We start from the raw sequence: 15,982 nt of genomic DNA on the forward strand, positions 1-15,982 counted from the left end.
AAATAGCTCTCCTATGTTCTTCCTATCACAAGTTCTGCATTTAATATCTCCTGAGATGCCACTGCTGTGTGCTGATGACAAATATCATGCAGATAAACTATGGCAATGGAATGATTTTTTTTTTCCAATGGAATTACTTGCCTGAGCTGAAAAGAAATATGTTACTTTCTGACAAAAACTGATCAGCACAAATCTGTGAAGACTTGATAAACCAGCACCGAAATGGCTATTGTTTGACAAAGTAGCACTCTGAAAACAGGCAGCTGTGGCACAAACACAACAAACGCACCTCCATCTGAAACCAGAAATGCCATGTTTCTGTGAGCAGTGTCACCCAGTCTGATTTCAGCTGGTATAAATCACTGCCCTGCTACTGACAGCGAACGAAACCAATCAGTTACTTCATTTGTACAGGACCATGCTCTTACTTCGACTTGCATTGGATTAGAAGATGTAGTGAAAAGACTGGCATTGATTCACCTTGGATTTTAATATAGCCTGAGAGCTGGCTTTAAACATCAGCTAGAACATAGTTATCGTGATTGGCCTATCTAATCTCACACACAAATTCACAAGTATGATTAGACATATACATGTATCCTCTCCACACACACATAGACGTTATATCTATTATGCACGTGTACCCACGCCACGTTCATCTGACAGTTAGGACTGCAGGAAAACTAAACACAGTGGCAAGCTCTGCTGTAGAAGTTGTTATGAGGAGTCTCTGCCTGCATAAAAAGAAGCTGCTTTAGGATCCAGGTTTCTTTTTAAACTGTAGTGGTGGTCAGACATCTGTTTAGAAGCAGTGTTGAGTACTGAGTTTATAATGGTGACATTACATAAACTGAAGTTTCCATCAGATTTGGCACTTACTACCTATAGCTCACTCCATCCAATCTAGCCTCCCGTGAAATGCCTTTCTAGGAAACCACCATACTACAATCAAAATGTATCTCTTCACAAAGAGAAATAGCAAATTAAAACAGTAAAACGCGTCACTTAGTGCTGAGCTAGCCTTTTTTCTGCTCTCTCAGTAGGTCTTTCCAACTCCACTCCCGCTGATCAGGATTTAAACAAAAAGAAAACCATGCTTTTCTATGCAGTCTCTGCTGCAAACCTATCTAATCTCCTACAAAGAGATAATAAAGACAGACTGTTTTGTCTTAACATGAAGCCTATTGCTTGTAAGTCAAATTCATCAGAAGGACTTTGAGAGAAAGCAGAAATTGATGTCAAGTTTAGTGGTTCTTCAAAGCCTTAGAGTCTGTAAATTTGGAAGTTCAGGGATCAGCCATAAAGGAAAACAGTGAAGAAGTTCATGTTCTCCAACACAGTACTTCTGCGTGCCCCATCTCACCATGCATAGTGCAAACAGGAGCAGCTCCAGGAAACTCAGTGGAAGGAGTCTGTCAGCATAAAACACTCTCATACACTCAAATATGCCATCATTTTCATGATCATTCACCATTAGAGATAAGAAACCCTGGCAAATGTGGGTAGCAGAGGCCTGAAGCAAGGCACAACCATCAAAATACCTCAACCTCACAACTCCTCCAGGTACCTCAAGTCTTTGGTGGATCAGAAGACTTTGTACCTTGGTACACACTGTTAGCAAGTGACATGGTAACACATTTGATGGGCAGAGGTGCTGATTTTGTTCAGGTTTTTTTTTGTTGTTCTACTCAGATTGAGTCAAATAAGAGCAAGAATACCTGAATAGGGTTCAGCTCCTCTAGAAGTAACTTAAACTAGACATTAATGCATATTTTTCTTTTGCAAATAGCTGATGTCCACAGTGAACTGAGTGCTGTATAAAAGCTGCATAAAGGAGATGAGCCTGCTTTGGAGAACTTGCACTCCAAGGACACAAGAGGTAAAAAGGGGGAAAGAATAACAGCAAGGAAACAACAAACCACTGCAGCCTAAAGCTTGAGACTAGCCAGGCACTGATAATAAAAACTGTTAGAAACACAATACACTTGCTGAGACTGGAAGGTGACATATTTTGTACTGATACAAGGACAGTTTCACACCAATTTCAATTCATCAGTGGAAGCTTTTGGCATGATGTATCATGCCAGTATTATAGTAGTAAACCCAAAGGAAGAAAAAAGAAAAAAAAAAAAAAAAGGAGAAGAAGAAGACGACCTACAAACCTTCCTGCCTCCAGGCATAAGTGAATTTTTCACTCATGGAAGCTAGGAGGAAATTTCTCAAAGGTTAATTTTCAAATTGCCACTAGCTGTGAAACTTCTTGTCTCCTCCTTTGAAGCAGCTGGTGCTGTCTGCTGCCAGCTGCAGAAGACTGACCTTCATAAACCTTGGGTCTAACCTGCTCTGGCGATTCTCCTTGTCCTATATATTGCAAAGTGGGAAAAAAAAAGTCTGCTGTCACCCAAGAAACCACAGACAAATATGTTTTAATAGACAAGGTTATCCTTTTCTCCTTCCTCCATGAAAGCTTGGAAATAGAGCTGCTTATATCAGGGATTTTCAAACATCCCAAATGTTTAGAAAGTAATGTATGACACCGAGAAGTCTGATAAAAAAAAAGTTCTATTCATCTTGTAGCATAACACCACAACAAGGGGATATTTAATAAAAAACATTAGTGCAATGAACAGAATTTGAAATTGCCTTAAAAATCTCATCTCCACTTCGACGATTAATCAATTTCAGCAGCCACTTATTGCTTAACACACAGCACATCAATAGAGATTATTGCTGAAACAACAATTCCTCTTAGTCAATCCTAGCAGCGGCTGAAATTTTCCAGAGCAAAACAAATTATTCACACTGATGGGTCAATGATTGTCTGTGGAGAAGGACAGGTAACAGAATCTTTTCAAAAGACAAAGGCGACACACAATTTGGACCGCTAAGTGTGTCAAATATGTTTTCCTTTTTTCAACTTTACAAAACACCAATGCAGCAGTTTCTAAATGCACTGTGACTTGCTAATTCTCTTGAAATAGAGGATAATTATATTAACAAGTGACAGATCAGATATTACTTTCCTAGCAATGAGAAATGTGGCTCTAAGGCTCATAAATACGCTTCTGAAATCTCTAGCTGGAATCCTTGCCTCATTACCCACAGCTACTTTCTGTACAGGACTGTTTTACTCTGAATATGCATTTTAAGCCCCAAATCTTTATTTGGTGGAAATTGTGTTAGTTCTTCTAATTTCAATAGAACTATGCCAACCTGCATCACCTATAGATCCAGCCAGAAAAGCAAAAAGAGAGATGAGACATATCCACTGTTTTAAGCATTCAGAACAAAGTTTAAACAACACTTAATGTTGGGGGGGGGGGGGGCGGGAAGCCAGAGGGAAGGTTCTAGACACAAAGCTGATTGCTCTCAGTCAGGGCTTTGCTGTTACAGTGCTAAGTGTGTAGCCCCAGATCTGTATGCACTCCTCCGGCCCAGCCCTTCCTCGAAGGAGCATTTTGTGGGAGGACGCCAGGGTCCTGCAGATGCGGAGGTCTGTCTTATACACCCAGTCTGGGAATAAAGTGGATGAGTCAGAGTGCAGATGGCAACTTTGAGCAATTCAGAAGAAACTTCATTACAGAAAATGTCAGCAGCAATTTTGGTCCACACCACAAAAATTGGGCTCTTGGCAAATGTTTGTTGAGACAATTTCTTTCCATTTATTTTCATCACTGTCTTTTTCTACCTTCCCTACTAAACATCGATTCTTCTCTGCAACTTTCACAACACCTGCTTCTGGCAGCTCACATGCTACCTGAGTCGTAACAGGAATCTTGCCATGATAGTTCTTGAAGGGTTTATTAATCCTGCAGCTCCTTACTGAAAGAAACAATTTTAAGTGCCATAAATGCTGCCTATGCTCTTTAGAAAGAGAGATAGCAATCCCTTACTATACATATAAGGAAAACCACATTCATTTAAGAAAAGCAGTAAATGCCATCTCTCTCCTTGCTAACAGAAGCAGATCCTTGAAGAGCCTTTTTTTGATGAGTGTCCCTAGCTGAGGGTTTCTTAGCCTGTAAGAAGGGGGGCAGTCACAGTCGTGTGTAAATGCGGTCAGTGCAGCCTCCTGACAGGTATGAGGAATTCAGTTTCTTCAGTCAGGTTTGCTCCTTTTGTGGATACTCTCTAAACTCCAGGCTTTTCTGTGGTATAATTACTATTTTTAACTGTCAATATTGATACCAAAAAGAATGAGTTTTAAAGGATGCCATGCAGAGAAACCTCTGTGGTGTCTTCACCATGGGTCATTAGTTTGCGCAACATCCATGGTACGCATTGCCCCTGCGGTCGATGCTGATCACAGAGCTCCCATAGCACAATATACAGGTAATGAAAAGCAAACCCAGACGTTTTCACGTGACTGGTATAAAAATTCCCCCCGCCCATAGGATGCACTCACAGATGGCTTTGCAAGGCCCTGTTTCAGCCCTAACTCTGATCAAAACAGGTGCTCAGCTTTGACCCAAGAAGAGTGTCCATTGTCTGCCTTATAATACCAGACACGTTATTCACATCTGAAGAGGATGGTGAACAAGGGCTCCTGAGAGAGCCGAGCAGCTGCAAGGGAGGAGGCTATGAGCTTGGATCATGTACCAAAACACATCAAATCTACTGTCATTCAGTTCTGTAATAAATCCATGAATGGTTCCCAGGACCGTAGTACCACAGGGGACAAATCTCCCAGTCACTGCACCCAAGTGACCGTGCAGTATCATCCAAATCATACAGTAGGTATCTTATATACACACACATGCTCGAACACACAGTTATAAAATCCAAAACACTGTTTCTGAGAAATATTCACATTTCTCCTCGACCCCACCGCTGTCCTTTAAAACTCTTCACCAACAGCTCAAGTGAATATCCTGGGAAATGGCTCACTGAAGAAGACCCCACACAACTTGAATTCAACCAACACAGAACCCACCTGTTCCCAAATCAGCCAGCCTTGTCTTGAGTGAAGGTCAAGATAAGACTCTGCAAATGCAATGATCACCTTGGCAAGTAACGGGAAACACAGGTGGCACTCCAAACTCAAGCATTGCTGCCAAAATCCTCTGGATTTCCACGGGAGCATGACCCAACGGCACCGAACAACAGAAGTGCCAGCTCATGTTTAATCATGCCAGCAAGCGGAGCCAGGAGTGACACGTTCACTTCTGAACCTGCCTGCGACTTGTTCAGAGAGTGATGTATTACAGCAAGCACCCGTCTGACTCCCCTCTCCCAGGACAACAATGACTGATATTCCTGGATTACTTTCTCCTGACACACTTTATGTTGAATAACAGTAGGTACACTCATGGTTCATAATACTCAGTGCTGTAGCTGTTCCTGAAACTCTTGCTTTGAGGTAAAAGAGGAGGAAAACAGCAGGAACATTTTGTCCCAGGGGGATGGGGGTTTACTTTGCTTTTTCTTTTATTCAAATCCTTTCATGCAGCTCAGAGGAGCTATACCAATGGAAAATAATAATGAGCGGGTACTAAATTCTGTTGAAATCATTGATAACATTTCTTAACAGTAGTCCTGGATTAACCTTTTCTTTTCAAAGATGGGGGTTGTACTGGGTCTAACTGGGATGGAGTTAATTTTCTTCATAGTGGCTCATGTAGTGCTGTGGTTTAGATTTGTGACCAAAACAATGGTGATAACACATTGATGTTTTACCTATTGCTGAACAGTGTTTGCACAGCATCAGAGCCTTCTATTTCTTACCCTACTTCTCCCCCCACCAGTGATTAGACTGGGGATGTGCAATAGGCTGGGAGGGGACAGAACCGGGCAGATGCCCTGAACTAACCAAAGAGATATTCCGTGCCATGTAATGTCATGCTCAGCCACAAAAACAGAGACAAAGGGGGTTTAGGGAGGTTCCCCATCTTTTGCTCAGGAACTGGCTAGGCATTGGGCTACCTGTGGGAGGTGGTGAGTGATTGCCTTTGCATCACTTATTTTGTTTTGCTTGCTTGCTTGCTTGCTTGCTTGCTTCCTTCCTTCCTTCCTTCCTTGCTTTCTTCTTCCCTTTCTCCTCTGCTTATTAAGTGGGTTTTTTTAATCTTATCTCACTTTTCCTCTTCCTTTTCTCTTCCTCCATCCCACTGGGAGTTGGGTTTGGGGGAGGAGTGAGTGAGCAGCTGTGTGGTGCTTAGTTGCCTACCAGGGTTAATCCACAACAGTGTTTATAATTAAAAACTTTTCACTTCATAGCATACAGCCTTCTGCCACTGGGAAATGCCTGTGACCAGTGGGCCACACTGTCACTGGCCCTCAGCAGCTGTGCAACTGAGTGTGGACAGGGTACGGCAGCGACCTTCTCTCCAGGGGGGTACCATGCCACAGCCGATGCTTTCCCTAATTGCAGCTGCAGGACAGAAGGAGAGGCTGACCCCAGGGTTCCGGCCCTTCTGCTGCACACAGCTGAGGAAAGCCCTGGGTGTGTGGTTTCAGGCTCAGAGAAGCTGAGTTTTCTTGCCCAGAGCTGAGGAAGGCTGAGAGGAATGCTACAACGCTAGAAGCTCAGTTAGTGACTTTTCTAATTATGTCACCAGTGTACCACTATGCAGTGTTTTCCCTCAAAGTCCAGCTCCCAGCATCCTGTGATTACATTAGAATTTCTTTTTCTTGTTAAAAAGAGAAAGTTTTAAACCTTAGGGTCACACAGGAAAGCTAGATAATGCAAGGCTCAAAAAAAGACAAAGGCAACCAAGATCATAGAATCATAGAATGGTTTGGGTTGGAAGGGACCTCAAAGATCATGTAGTTCCAACCCCCTGCCATGGGCAGGGACACCCTCCACTAGACCACATTGCCCAAAGCCTCATCCAACCTGGCCTTGAACACTTCCAGGGAGGGGGCATCCACAGCTTCTCTGGGCAACCTGTTCCAGTGCCTCACCACCCTCACAGTAAGGAATTTCTTTCTAACAACCAATCTAAATCTACCTTCTTTTAGCTTAAACCCATTACCCCTTGTCCTGTCACTACAAGATCAGCCTCTCATTTAATTGCATATTAAGGACCTGATATATGAAAAGTCATATGTGATGTTGTTGGAGAAGAAGTGAGGAGGGACAGAGCAATGGCTCCCAAGCACTTTGAGCTAGAAATAAAGTTGGACTGACAGTTTGGTTCTTCATTCCCATGTTGTGTCCTTGGTGGAGGACGGTGATAGCATTGATCTGGCATTATGTACAATACAGGGCAAATGTCCTTCAGTCACATTGTCAGACACAATGAGGAGGGGAGTTCACACTTGCCATTGGAGACTATTAATAGTGAAGGTGTCTAACTGCACTGTGACCAAAGTTAAGGATGCAAAGTCTCTATAAAGCAAATGGAGAGAGTCAGGTCTCTAATCAGATGCAATAATATGTAAGTTATCTATTTAATATATATCATATGAGTGACCCACCCACACCCACAGTGAGTATATAACATGTAAAAATTTACCAATTGGTGTTTCCATCACCCAGAACAGAGCAAGAGACAGTGACTACCTTTATTACCTTAGTTACTTGCACTAGTTTAAGATGAATTATTTATAGACCAATCTATTTCATTGGTCATGGACCACATTCTGCATTTAATTGCTTCAGTGTAAAGTGGAGTAACTGAATGGCATAATTAGAAACACTACAGATTCACAGCAGCCTGAGAGCTGAGTTCCTGCTTCTCCCCATCCTCCACATCCAAGGGTCACAGCTCCAATGGACTAACAATGATTTCTTGTGTGGGAGCAGCTGGGCACGGAATTTGGATCTGATGGAGTTCATAAAAGAAAGAAAAAACCCAAGGAAACAATATACAACTACTCTTAAGCTCTAATGAGTTAATCAAGAAACTGCCACAGATTACAATATGCAATTTAATTGGCCAGAAGAGTCCCAGACCTTGGCATTGTAAGCAAAGGTAACCAGCAGCACATTAAAAACTCACTACTTTGTAATTAACCTTTTTAAATGTTTATAATGAAGACTAAAGAGAACAAGACTTTAGAGGACAGGTCTCATGAGGAGCAGCTGAGGGAACTGGGGTTGTTTAGCCTGGAGAAAAGGAGGCTGAGGGGAGGCCTTATTGCTCTCCACAACTACCTGAAAGGAGGTTGTAGCCAGGTGGGTGTTGGTCTCTTCTCCCAGGTAACAAGCAATAGGACAAGAGGAAATGGCCTCATGTTGCACAAGGGGAGATTTAGATTAGATATTAGGAAAAATTTCTTCACCGGAAGAGTGGTCAGGCATTGGAACAGGCTGCCCAGGGAAGCAGCTGAGTGATAAATACCTGGAGGTATTTAAAAGACGTGTAGATGTGTTGCTTAGGGACATGGTTTAGAGTTTGGACTTGGCAGTGCTAGGTTAATGGTTGGACTCAATGATCTGAAAGGTCTTTTCCAAACTAAATGATTCTATGATTCCAAAGTCCTACAGAAAATTATAGAATACCTATGCCATTGATTTCATTTGTGTGGCATGGCAAAAATAATAAAAATGGTCTTGCAGGCTTATGAGAGATTCTTAAGGACAGAGTAACACTATTAATGCATTGAGTCCAGCTTGACAGTGTTGTTATTACAAAAAGAACCACACTTGGCACACTTGCTACACATTCCTCAAAATGCTCCGAAGAGAAATATGCTCTTAATATTCTCATACAATGCCTCCAACTGTGGGTTTCTCTTATGCTCATAACACTGCATTTAGGTATTTCTGCTATAATGTTGTGAAATAACTTGTCTTGTTTGCTTTCCAGCAATTAAATCAGACCTTGAAAAGGTTGCAGGGTGAAAAAAGGGAGTAAAATGAAATAAGTTAATAGTAGTTACAGTTTATATGAAGCTACAGTGGTTTCCTGCTTATGGGGAGTCCTTGGTTATATTGTTCTGCCTTGATTGCTTCAAAGTTTTTAGGCAAATACTTTTGTGTAGCCCCCTGCTCAGATACATCGAGACCCTTTGCTCCAGAGGCAGCAAAACTCACATTTCAAGTAGCACTGACAGATAGAATAAACACAGCATAGACTGCTTTAACCTTTAAGAGATCTTTGACATATGTAGATATTTATGTAAAAAGACAGTACAGAGGGAGATGCAGAGTAAAATGGAAATGGAGAGAAATACAGAGAGCACCAGTGTGCCTATGGCAACCACACAACTCTGCCTTCCCAAGTTCTCCCAGCTTTGGAAACATTTTGCCACTAGCCAAAATTTCCGTTTTCCCCAATGCCTGAGTAAAGAGATTGAGAACAAATACTCTGCCCATCACCCTTCCTGCTCCACGGGCCTTAGGGTCTGGCCCATGCACAACACTAGGAATGTCCTACAGGTGTCTCGGTGTCTGCCCTCTCTGCTTTCCCATCGAGTGATGCAGTCTGAGCCATCACCCAAATAAATTCACAACTAACGGCAGCAGAATGGCACAGGCTTCCTTGCACAATCAGTGGACACGTCCTCAGCGCTGAGGGCAAATTAGTGCAACATTTGTGGCAAAGAATCACAGAGGGCTTGGGCTCCTGTTTGACTCTACTCTGCTTCGTGGAGGCAACGGATATTTTGTAGGATAAATCATCATGCAATTATTTGCAGAATAAAATGTGTCATCCTGTGCATTGGAGCTATAATGCAGAAAGCAAGGATGACACTTGAATGAAAAATATAACCCTTGTTAAACAAATTAGAGATCTACCATATATTGTGCAACTCCCTATAAAAACTACTGTTTCTATTACATTTGCTCAGTAACTTTGAATTTCTGAATGAAGGCATGCATGAAAGTGGAAGAATCTTTTTCAGGAAATTTAATTAACTTTCTCTCAGAACATTCTAAGCAAAAGCATATGAAATAGGTGTGCTTAAGTCAGTGTGTTTCCCAGAAAATGTTTCTAGATTCTTCTAAGGAAGCTAAATGATGCATTTGTAGGAAAAGTAAAAAGAAAAAAAAAAAAAGTCAAATGCCTTTTGGTAAGTAGTAATTCTGTCCATGACTTTTACATATCCTGAAAAAAACCATGCAGGATTACATCAGCTGATATTTTGGAGTTTCATCACAGAAAATGTCCATCTGATGGATCATTCAGGTCTGGATGTCAACATGCTGGTTCTTAGCTGGGATACAGCATCATTGACCACGCGGGCCATCATGCTCTCCCCTCCATGCGGGTCCCATCAGCTGTGGGAGACCTGAATGGTAAATGGGAATCCAGCCACGCAGAGAAATGTGCCTTTCAGCAGCTCACATACCCAGTGGTCAGGCCCAGGAAGATATCTCACATTGACCACGAAGACAGACAGAATTTGTGAGCGGTATCTGTTAAACAAAGATTGATATCTTATTCTGCAGTGGCTAATACCAGACAGATAAAGCAGAGAGGGAGTGGGGAAAGGTCAACGGCAGATGTAGAGCAGACACCAGTAAATGCACAAATTCCTTGGATTCGAAGTACTTACAGCTGTAGCAAATCTTGGATGTCCTATATTGGATACAACAGGGTTCAGGGGCTGGATTTCAATACCCATTCAGATGTAAGGACTGAAAGCCTGCAGGCTTGTCTCTTACTTCACTTCAACCAGGCTGCTTCCCTCTCTCCTACAACCATGCGTGCGTGCTCAGGCTGTTACACTCACTGTCAGATCACGTTTACATGTTCTGCGAGCATCTATGGGTAAAATAGGTGGTGAAATGATCGTCTTAAGCACTGTATTTGTAATTTCTTTGAATTCAAGTGTAAGCTGGGTAAAGTGATTCAATAATATAGGGAAGGATGAGAAAGGTGCTCCTTAAAACTGGAATTTAAGCCTACCTGAAATCAAGTTTCTAAAATTGAGGACTCCAGTCCTCCAAGTGTTTCTTTTTCATTTTTCTGTATGTGCAAACTCCTAGTAAACCAGAACTCAGAGTGCCCAAATGTAGGGTTTATGCTATTCATTTGACCTGATAAAAACCATGGAGTCTAAGAAAAGCTGATATTTCGAAAAACGGTCAGTACATGTCTCCTTATCTTGCCAGGAAAATTAAGGTTACGCTGTTACCCTTACCTTTACACCTCTATTACCACGTGTCAGTTTGGTCACAACAGAGGCTTTCATAAAAGTCCTATGCAGGATTTTTAGGAGAACAAGTCCATGCCCAAGGTATCTAAATGCTGAACATCTGTCTTACAGCACCTCATAATGCAATAAAAGTCATTCAAAGGAGCTGCTTTAATACTGAAAATCAAGCCAACCAACTCAGACTTTCAGCAGTACTTGCAACCCTCTGCATTGGAAATGACCTCTTAGATTTCCACCTAGCAAGCTGATCCAGTTGGTCCTGCTTTGGGCAGGAGCTTTGGCTAGAGGACCTGCAGAGATCCCTTCCAACCTAAATTATTCTGAGTCCACAAAAAGCATATCAGGTGTCCTAGTACCTGTGCACAGGGTGGTCTCAGAGGGATGCTGTCACCCGTTTGAGTGTGATATACATCTGAGCTGTCTTTCGCTGACCTACTTTCCTTCTCCACTCCCCCAGCTGGAGTCAAGATCAGACACAGCCACAATAATTCACACTCTGGCAAGTGTTAGTTGTAACATCCATTCCAGAGCAATTATTAGCCAGCAGCATTTAGAGAAGCCCCAAGATTTCTCTGCTATGTGTCAGAAGCTTCACCCAGTACCACCCAGTGGAAAGGCAGTTTTAAGATTCCTCAGAGCACATTTCAAGTTCATGCCCTTCTTCTAATGTTCTTCACAGACAGCGTCAAATTCTCTATCTGGCTCCATGCTAAGGTCTGGAGAGTCTAAATTCTTCTGATTAGAAGTGAGGATCACTTCATCTCTCAAGCATTTCTGCCTTGCTGACTCCCCTCCCTCCCCAGAAAAGCAAAATCCTATTATCAATTTGTAGATTGCATTGGCAGGGTGGGTGCAAGGTTTTTTGTTGCCATGAGCAGATAAAAATTACATCCATCCATTCTTATCTCTCCTAAGGTAAACTATGCACGTGTAATAGCAAGATACGTGATAGCTGTCCCCTGATTTCCACCAGGCATGAGCAGCCAAAATATTATAGGTCTTAGATATGAGTACAAGAAATAACCTCTTTTGTTTTGGACTGGCTCCAACTTTATTAGGCAAACTCCCTTCCTGCAAGTGAAAAAACACTGAGTCAGAAATGGGGTTGGTACATCTTAATTCCACAGATCTCTGGCCATTTTGTACTTTTGGTTTTTCATAAAATCATATTTAAATTAAAAAACAGCTTCCCTCCAAGTCTTTTGTTTTCAGCATAGTGAACAAGGCCTTATTTTTCCACCAAAATAAATCAAGATAAACCTATGATCAAAACCATGTCCTCTTTGCCTTCCGTTTCTTATGGTCTCTTTTCTTTTTTGCTCTGTGAGATACAATTTTAAAAATCTTCATCTCTCTGCATCACTCCCATTTTTGTCTCTTCTCTTTTTGGAGCCTGCAATTAGCTTTTCCAAGCTGTACTCCAGCAAAATGCAAGGAACTCAGTCTAATTAAAGGGACCAGAAACAACATGGAAAATTGAAATATTTTACTTTAAGAACCTCAGGGTCTGTGGGAACCTGCCTCATGAGTTTTGAACACCTGTAATTTTGCAGGAATTTAGAAAAAAAACCCCAGGATTTAAGCACCAATAGCTAGAATTGGGACAAATCACCTTGTAGCTAAAGCCTAAGAAAACCAAGAACGCTCTTCAGAAAACGAGAACATGTGCACTGTTTCAACTGTACACTGATTTTTAAGGGTATTAAGAGTTGATCCTTTCACAAGACTCAAAGTCTTGATCAGAACTTGTTCAAGCTGGAGGAGTTTAGATCAATAACTGAAAAAGGCCAGGTGTGATTCAAGGTAAATTGTCCCAAGCTAGACCCTTACATTTTCCTTTCAACTCCTTCCCAACCATTAATTAAAGTCCCCATTTTAGGTGAAGCAGTGCTTGCGGAGATTAGTTGCTCTTAATTAAAAGCTACATACTAAGTGCTAGAAATTCCTGTGTCTGAAAGAAACAGACTAGAGTTTTACAAACAGGAAAGAGTTTTACTTCTAAACTAATGCTTTCTTTTTAAAGATTTGGGGTCTTACACTACGAATATAAAAACAAGTGATTGCAACAGCTCCAAACTTGATCCCTTTGTGGGTAAAACTGAAAAGCAAACATAGATTTTGCAGTGGAAAATTACAACTATGCACATGATCAGCCTTCAGCTCTTGAGTTGAAAAGTTAGAGGAGAATTAACTTTTTCTTAGCATCCCTTAAGGCATATTTTGTGCCATGGGACTGAGCAGCTGGTATAATGCCTCTCTCCTCAGTCTCTAACAGCATTTTGTTTCCAGTAGGCACAGTGCTTTTGGAGACAGAGCAAGAACAGCCATTGCTGAGAATATGGCTGCAGAGCTCACCAATACTGGATTGTTTATAAAAAGCAAACCCAAATGCTCTATGTTCACGGCGGGGGGAAGTGCTGTGAGTGTGTTTGACACATGCCTGGAAGTGCAAAGAACTAAGGAAAACTTTCTTCCTCTTTTTCCAAGTGTTGCCCATGACAGCTGACCAGGTATTTTTGACCATTTATTGTGGCTGAAATATTTTGCAATCTTCTATATATTACTATTATTACATTTATTTTCCTCTTGTGAAACTTACCAGCCTGAAGAAAGTCCTCTTTGCACCCTTATACATACCTATATTTTATGCTTCCCATGGACTTTTGCACTACTCCCCCCTTTTTTCACATATACCTTGTTGTGAGTGTTTGTAATTTTGAAATTGTTCCTGCAGCAAGGCATCCCTTTTCTGCCCACTGCCCATGCAGCCCTCTCAATTAACTTTTGTCATTCCACAAGAGGTGGAAAGTTTTCCATAATAAATAGTAGCCAGCATCGACTAGATCAGAAGCTCCTCCAGTGCTGGCACAGGTCTTGTCTCCGGTGGTGAGCTAAGCATCTTGTCTCCATGCCCTCAGTCCTTCAGCTATTGCTCCACCATGAGCTGTTGTGGAGTTTAATCAGAAACATTGGGGCAGGATGCTGTGTATCTCAGCTGCTTCCTTCCTGAGCTGTCAAACTAGGAGAAGACAACCTCCTGCTACTTAACAGTGAAGATTGTGTGTTGGTAAGAGACCGGGAGCCTGCAGAGACTTAATTTCCATCCTAAGGAAATATTTCAGCAATGCATGTCTAAAAGCTCTGAGCAACCCTCACTTTTGGCAAGGCAATGGCTGAATTTAGAGCCCTCAAGTAGCCAATATCCCATTAGTCTCATCAGAGTTTTTACCAATAGAGGATGCCCAAATAGAGCTATCCAAGTATACTTGCAGGAGATTTTTCTTGAGAGTTTTTGAAATACGTTTAACGAAGATGAGGAGAAATGGTACCTTAATGAGTAGCCAGAATCAACACATGGTTATAAGTAATAATGAACAAACAAAATAGACTTTAAGAATATGTAACGCCAATCATTTTGACATTAAAGCTAATATTATATATGTTGTTGACACGAGATGATAATTTGATTAAAAGGGGAGAGAATTGCACTGCATATTTCTGTCTGGATAGAAACAGGCAGATTAAATCTCTTAAGCTTTGCCAGTGCAGAGACTGACTGGTGTAAATTTACATGTAGTGTCAAGGAAAAAATGAGTTAAAGCAGCTGTAAATGCTGGGAGCAAGTTCTATGCTAATCCTCCAAAAAGCTGAAAAACTCTCCAGAAACCTCTCTGAACTGGATATCATTGGTTCTGTGTCTGTGTATTGTGCAATTTTAAATGTTCAACATTTCAAAAAATTTGCAATCAAACACAGCAGTAAAGAATATGCAGTCATCCTCTGAACGAAGATGTTTCTATTACACTTCCACCTCTGGCATATCAGGCATGAATTCACAGTATTACACAAAAATGCTAATCTCTTCAGCTATTAAGGATAAACAATCATTTCATTATAAACACTTTCAGTTACCTCGTCCAACTTTTCTGAAGTTACGTCAGTCTCATAGAATTGATCATAACTCTTAAATTTTACTGGTCCACATAAAAACAAATTAAAACATATTTCTGAGAGATACAGGTAGAAAGACAAAGTAAAATAATTGGTTCTTTTCCTGCATCTCATGGAAATCCTTTCATTACAGCATAGCACAGGTACTCTGCCGGACACAAAGTTGGGACTGTGTTCTCACAATCCTCAGATCCACACATAGCAAAGGAGTCACAAAACAGGGCGTATAACTGGTCAGGAATCCACAAAAATTCAAAAACCTGGGAAAAAAAAATCCCTCAGAAACAGAATTCAGAAATAAAAATCAAAATGTCTGGGTCCTTTTTCTGCTAAATTGTCTCTTTTTTATAGAAAGTTTGTAAGTAGTTAGCTTCTTGTAGCCTAATCACTTGGTGCAAAAGTGAAGCTCAAGATATGTCAACACAGACCGTATGTGCAGCATTATTCAGTGCTCAGCGCTTTGGGTAGATTATGGCAGGATAGAAGCCAGCTAGTTACATTCTAGATATAAAGAGAATAAAAGCCTATAATTCCTAATTTAAGGCAGTTTAATTACAAGAAAACTGAATGAATATACACTTTACCTTTTCAGACTTTTCTTTTACAAGGGAAGCCTCTTCCGGAGGAATCTTCTGACTGATGACAGTTCAGAAAGGTTCCCAGAAAATACGGTATTGTGAAATCTTGCTGTATTTGGACTATGTTACCCAAGCTTTCAGCCAGAATTACAGTTTCTCCCCCTCCCAACAAAGCAGCAGAAAAGTCATGATCTCCACCATTAGTCTATGCAGCTGAACTTGGTAACTGTGCAACCCTCATCCAGTCACATGGAAAACCTCCTGGCTTAACCCAGGTGCAAACATTGACATGGCCCACAGCACTAGGTGATCCTATCTCAATTCCCAGTACCAAAACCTTGCATGAATAAACAAAGATAAATGCCTGAGGAACCTTTGAGACTGACAAGTTTTCAGATGTGAAC

At 41.3% G+C, this 15,982-nt stretch overlaps 1 long non-coding RNA gene across 3 annotated transcripts in view; it reads right to left on the minus strand.

Annotated features, from left to right (window-relative positions):
• The window catches only part of LOC129203460 (uncharacterized), a 46,713-nt gene extending 30,960 nt beyond the window's left edge, over positions 1–15,753 (minus strand). Inside the window, exons 1-3 of one of the 3 annotated variants that reach the window (XR_008576043.1) lie at positions 15,585–15,753; positions 10,447–10,655; positions 10,240–10,306 (exon numbers count right to left, since the gene is read on the minus strand). This is a non-coding gene — a long non-coding RNA (uncharacterized LOC129203460). The remainder of the gene's footprint in view (positions 1–10,239; positions 10,307–10,446; positions 10,656–15,584) is intronic. The other 2 variants (XR_008576041.1, XR_008576042.1) reach the window with 2 other exon arrangements.
• Between the last annotated feature and the right edge of the window lie 229 nt (positions 15,754–15,982).

Source organism: Grus americana, chromosome 2 (assembly GCF_028858705.1).
Source record: "Grus americana isolate bGruAme1 chromosome 2, bGruAme1.mat, whole genome shotgun sequence".
Classification (NCBI taxonomy): domain Eukaryota; kingdom Metazoa; phylum Chordata; class Aves; order Gruiformes; family Gruidae; genus Grus; species Grus americana.